The sequence below is a fragment of the Scylla paramamosain genome, chromosome 5, assembly GCF_035594125.1.
Source record: "Scylla paramamosain isolate STU-SP2022 chromosome 5, ASM3559412v1, whole genome shotgun sequence".
NCBI classification, from domain to species: Eukaryota; Metazoa; Arthropoda; class Malacostraca; order Decapoda; family Portunidae; genus Scylla; species Scylla paramamosain.
The window spans coordinates 22501132-22507555 of NC_087155.1; positions in this window are offsets into that span (position 1 = coordinate 22501132).

Consider the following 6424-nt stretch of genomic DNA (forward strand, 5'->3'; position numbering starts at 1 on the left):
GCTTTCTGCTTCACTTGCTAAAAAATCGTGTAACTTTTTTGTCAAGAGTGATTTTAGAGTCGGTTTTCTTTGTTGATATTATTTTACTTATTTTTATTTTTACTTTTACTTACACGCTGTTAACATCCTGTTATTTACTGCATTCATCCTTTGTTTGTGTTGCTATTAGTTTTGTTATTCCGGATGATATTATCACCCCGAGGCTCTTACATACACACACACACACACACACACACACACACACACACACACACACACACACACACACACACACACACACACACACACACACACACACACACGTTACAATTATCTGCATTTTTCACTCTGCTTTTGCCCCTCGAGTAAAAAAATAAATAAATAAATAAATAAACAGACTCTCATTGCTGCTGAAATCATGCTTTTCTTTTTGATATGTAGTAAAAGTGAGACTGAACACTTTTTATTCATTATTTTATTGTTATTGTTATTATTTCATTATTATTATTATTTGTTTATTTATTTGTATATTTATTTTTAGATTTTATGTTAATACGTGCACCATTCTCAATCGTTTTCCTGACCACATGACTTAGCTAGTATTCAGTTTTATTACAGTTTCATTAGTTTTATTCATGTGACGTATGTGGAATATCATTAATTCATTCTCTCTCTCTCTCTCTCTCTCTCTCTCTCTCTCTCTCTCTCTCTCTCTCTCTCTCTCTCTCTCTCTCTCTCTCTCTCTCTCTCTCTCTCTCTCTCTCTCTCTCTCTCTCTCTCTCTCAAGGTCAAGGTCGGAGACAGACAAGAGGAAGAAAGATTCATTGAAATTTTCAGCCGCCAAAAATACCTGGTGGCGAGCCCCGCCAGCTGGTTAAGGCGGCGGCGGCAGCGGTGGTGGTGGTGGTGGTGGTGGTGGTGACGACGACGATGAAGGTGATGGTGATGGCGCAGCCCACCACTCGTGCCCTTGCCTAACTAACCCCTTGGCATTTTTTAATTCCACTACTGCATCCTCTGCATTTCTTCCCATTCCCCTTTCTTTTTTCTATTATATAATGATATGGTCTATTCTCTTATGTCCTCTGTTCTCTCCTCTTTTCTCTTCTCTTCTCTTCTCTTCTCTCTTCTTCTCTTTTTTCTTCCCTTTTCTTTTCTTTTCTCCTTTCCTCTACCTTCCCTCATCCTCTCCTTTTTTCTTCTCCGCTTCTATCTTTTCTCTTCTTTCCTCTTCTCTCCTCTCGTTTCCGCACCTCTCCAATCTTCTCTCTTCTCTTTTCCTCTATTCTCTTCTTTCTAGTTCTCTTCAACTTTACTCAGTTTTCTTTCATTTCATCCCCCTTTGAACTGTTCCCTCTTCACCATTCAGCCGTCCCGTCTTCCTCCTCTGTGCCTGGCCACTCATATCCCTTCCTATCCCGGCCGTCATGCATTGCTAACCCATTCGCTTTCCTTGCCTTCCTTCCGTCTTTCGTTCTCATCCCTCTTCCTTGGAACATAAGTTACTGCTCGTCTCTTTGTGGGGAGGCTCAACGTTTGTATAAATTGCAGCTTTATTGAATTTCTTTAACTTAGGTGTCTTTTGTTTCTTTTTTTTTTCTGATACGGTAAGCAGCTACGTATGACCTCGTTGTTGCGATGCATTAATTCAGTAATATTTAATCACTTCTATCCTACCGATCTTACTCTGTCCAGTGTCTTCAAATACCTCACCTGTCTCCTTGCGTCTCTTCTCCTCACCTCTCGCCTTCTTGCCCTCTGCCCTTCTTCCATCCCCGCGCGGTCCCCTCCCTTCCTGCCTCTCTCGCGCCATCCATTCCTTAACCTGTCTGATTATGCTCCCTGCCCTTCCCTAACTTCCTTTCTCGTTCCTCTGTTGTTCCTGCTGTACCTGCTCTCCTTTGTGTGTGTGTGTGAGGGAGAGAGAGAGAGAGAGAGAGAGAGAGAGAGAGAGAGAGAGAGAGAGAGAGAGAGAGAGAGAGAGAGAGAGAGAGAGAGAGAGAGAGAGAGAGAGAGAGAGAGAGAGTGGCGCAAGTGGTGAGGAGCATAGCATGTTGTGAAAGAAAAGGTGAAAAATTCATGGTGCTCTTTGTACACCAAGGCGAGGATTTAGTCATAACCCTCACGTTTTCCAGCATTATATTTAACCATCTGGTGGCTTGGGAGACTATCTCTCTCTCTCTCTCTCTCTCTCTCTCTCTCTCTCTCTCTCTCTCTCTCTCTCTCTCTCTCTCTCTCTCTCTCTCTCTCTCTCTCTCGCTGATGTATGTATTTATGATTCTTATTTTACTGTATATTTTTCTATAGTTTCAGAGAACACTGACAGACACTCCTGGGTCCCTCAAGTGTCTCGCTGCACTAGAATATAGACAGATATAAATATCAGATGAATGGCCAGCTTTATAAGAGCCCCTCCCCCCACACACGTCTCCAACCTTTTGTCTGCCAAGTGGGGTGAGGAATACTTTTGGGGGGAGGGGATGTGGGGAGATGGTTCGGTGTGGCGTGAGTGATGTTCGTGTGTGTGTGTGTGTGTGTGTGTGTGTGTGTGTGTGTGTGTGTGTGTGTGTGTGTGTGTGTGTGTGTGTGTGTGTTCTGGTCATATGAGGCACATGAATTTTGATACCCCATTTTTGCTTTATATATGTCTCTGTCTGCGTGTTTGTCTTTGTATGTATGTATGTATCTACTGTCTATCTATCTGCCTATTTATTTATGTATCTATCTTTCTGTTTATCTATCTGTGTCCTTGTCTATCCACCTATCTATTTATTCTCACATAAACTAAATGATAATCTGTACTTCCTCTAACCAGGAAGAAATAAGTTACTTGGTACGAGTGTAGGAGTGTGGATGGAAATACAAGGGTCGGGTATGAGGGTTTAGTTGTACCTAGAATGTTGGCTGTTATTGGTGGTGGTGGTGGTGACCGATTGGTCTTTGGTGGCTCAGCAGCAGGGTCATGTGGCCCAGGACAAGGTAGAGGTAATGTGACATGCTCTATGGCTACGCGTGGCCTCTGCGATCATCTCTTTCTATTCGGCCTTTAATTAAAGTATGTGGTTGACGATTACACTCAACCCAACACACAAGGCCATGGTGAAAATCCAGATTCTACAGTTTACCTTCCCCAGGGGTTACTAGATACTCATTTATCGACCAACCCGAAGGAAGAATGAACAGATGCGTGAGCTTTGCGCCAGCCCTGATTCTAACCGGTGACCGATAATGCTTTGCCACACGCGCTAGCCACTGCACCACGAAGATGCAGGACAAGGATATGGCTATAATTTAAAAAAAAATATATTTAAACGTAGAATTACAATAACAATAAAAAAATCATTCAAAGGGCAGATTTTTCTCCAAAACAAATAAAAATGGATTGCAATTACATCATAAACAAACGTCTGTAAATTTATAGTTGAATGCTTTCATTCTTAAACCGCATAAGGCATCATCCATTCTATTTTATATTTTGTATTCTTTTTTATTTTGTGTCACACTGAAATTCTCCCTTTTTTGTCAATTAGCCAGCTAACTGTATGGTCCTGGACTGAGAGTTATTGGGGAAGGGGTAGGTCGCCGAGCCTGTGGGGATGGAGGTAAGAGATAGGAGTAGGAGAACGAGGAGGAGGGGGAGGAGGAGGAGGAGGAGGAGGAGGCCTGGCAGCGGCACCCAGACATTTACTGTGTTCCTAAAGCATCGAGTTCCTGTGTAGAGAGTGCTAAGACTCACAGGAAGGATGACGTGGATGGGGAGCCGCGCCTGGTCGTCATGTGCACCAGAAGGAAGGAGGTGAGGCGGCGAGTTCCCTTCGTGTCCATCTCAAGTAGTTGCTGCGCCATTATGACCCCGTTGTTGTGGCGCCATTAGAGCCATTAATCATTGAACCACCCTTCATGTTACTGATCCTGTGTTTTTGTTGAGGGCGAGAGAGCGGATGAGTATTTTAGTAAGTTTATTTAAAGTTCTGACAAATAGACAAGAGAACATGGTCAGTGCTTAGTCACAAGTAAAGGAAAAAAAAGAAAAAAGAAGGCGACGGGGATACAAAATGAACTGGTAATGCCGCTTCGCAATTCAAGATGGAGCGAAAAGACGGCATCTCACTCCCACTCCAGAGAACGAGAGAGAGAGAGAGAGAGAGAGAGAGGTGGGGGGTGTTGAAATAGAGGGAACAGTGTAATATACGTAATGGGGTGCATGTCTGTCTGTCTGCCTGCCGTTTCAAGATCCTATCAAGTGTAACTAGATTCTGGCGAAACTTTGCATGCGTGTTAGGGTCACCCAAGCGAGTGTCGTGCAGAATTGGATTACTCAGCCTTACCCCTTCTAGCGCTCATTGAATCAGCTACCGTTGAGAAAAGTGTCATATATCATGGGTTCTTGTCTTCCTCTCCGCCTCGTATCCTCTCACCAGCAGCAGCAGTACAGATCTCAATTGGCGAAGTCTAGATGCAGTTGCAGTCCAGTACATTTTCAAATTCAAGGTAAACGTGCCTTTTTCCTCACAGATGTCTTTTTTTTTCCTTCCCCCGCAAATCATCGAATAGATTACGATTTCTTTTTTTTTTTATGTTTCTAAACCACAAATTACAAAGCTTCCGTTGTGTGTGTGTGTGTGTGTGTGTGTGTGTGTGTGTGTGTGTGTGTGTGTGTGTGTGTGTGTGTGTGTGTGTGTTAGCGTACGAAAAGTGTGTAGCACAGGCCCCCAGATAGATCATGTCAGTGTTAAGATTAGAAATTTGCGGCAGAAACGGTCTTTTCACTGACTTGCCAAGAAATTATGGGTAGTGTACGCCAGAGATTGTAAAAAAAAAAAATCGATTGCAAATTACAGCAACGTGTCTATGAGAGGGAAACGTGCAGCAGTGAAGGTATTCAAGATAATATTGTGTGGCAATGCTTGTCACTGCTGCACCGGGTAATGATGAAAAGTTATCAGTGAACAGTGAGTTTATGTTGTGAGTGCGTCTAGAAAATAGCGAGGAAACGAAGAAGAGGGTGGAAGGAACGAAAAAAAAGTTGTTGGAGAGCGTCATGAGAGAGAGAGAGAGAGAGAGAGAGAGAGAGAGAGAGAGAGAGAGAGAGAGAGAGAAGAAAGGAGGGTGGGTGAAAAGGAGGAGGAGGAGGAAGGGAAGGATACTGATGACCAAGTGACATGATGTGATGAGAGGGTGAGCGACAGGGGATAACGAGGCGCCGCTGCACGATTGACGGAATTCCGTGTACTGGAAATTCAATGTCTGCTCTGATTTCTTACTTTTTTTTTTTTTTGCCGGAGTTTTGTATTGAAAATGGTGCTTACAGGAATCTTCAGTTACTCACTCCCTTACTTGGTGACGGATGCAATCAGGAGTTAGCTTTGCCGCATGTTGGATAGTGTGGTACTGCGGCGCTCTCCCTCTCTCTCTCTCTCTCTCTCTCTCTCTCTCTCTCTCTCTCTCTCTCTCTCTCTCTCTCTCGCCTGTTTTTTCACATTTGGTCTATGTATACATACTCCCTGACATATTGATTTGATTATTTATTTATTTATTCATTTATTTATCTTTTTATTTATTTATTCGTTTATTCATTTATCTATTTGTTTGTTTAACTTATTTGTTCTTTTGAGGCCGGGGTATATGATGATGATGATGAGAATGGTGCCATAACAGGTCGCTACACCAAGTGCTGTCACATTGTGCGATAAGTATCTTTTATCATCCTGGAGTAAGAGAACTTCTTCATTATGATTTATTTCTTATAAAAACACGACTGTCGCTGTGAGTTAGCATTATAGACAAAATCTATTATTTTTAAGACATAAATTTGCCCCTTGTGTATGTCGCTAACGCTTTGACAAAGGTGTGTTTCTTATGCTCTGTCAACTTTTTGATGGTATTCATCGTTTCGTTCAGTTTTAGTGAAGAGTAATGCTGAGTTGTTCCCAACACTTTTGAGCATGAATAAATATGTGGTGATTATTTGGAAAACTCCAAAGTATATTCACTGGTAATAAATACTTTAAAACGCAAAAGAGTTTTGTTTATCAAAATGAATAAATAAATAAATAAATAAATAAAACATTAAAGCGACACAAACGCCCACTGATGATGACGTCACCAAGTGCAATGTCCAACTTTTGAGGCGTGACACTAATATATATATATATATATATATATATATATATATATATATATATATATATATATATATATATATATATATATATATATATATATATATATATATATATATATATATATATATATATATATATATATAACTATTTATTCATTTATTTATTTTATATAGTAATTTCTTTTTTTTATTTTTGTAACATTATTATTATTATTATTATTATTATTATTATTATTATTATTATTATTATTATTATTATTATTATTATTATGAAGTTATATCCGTAATGGATAACATTTATTGAACCATAGAAATAGGAAT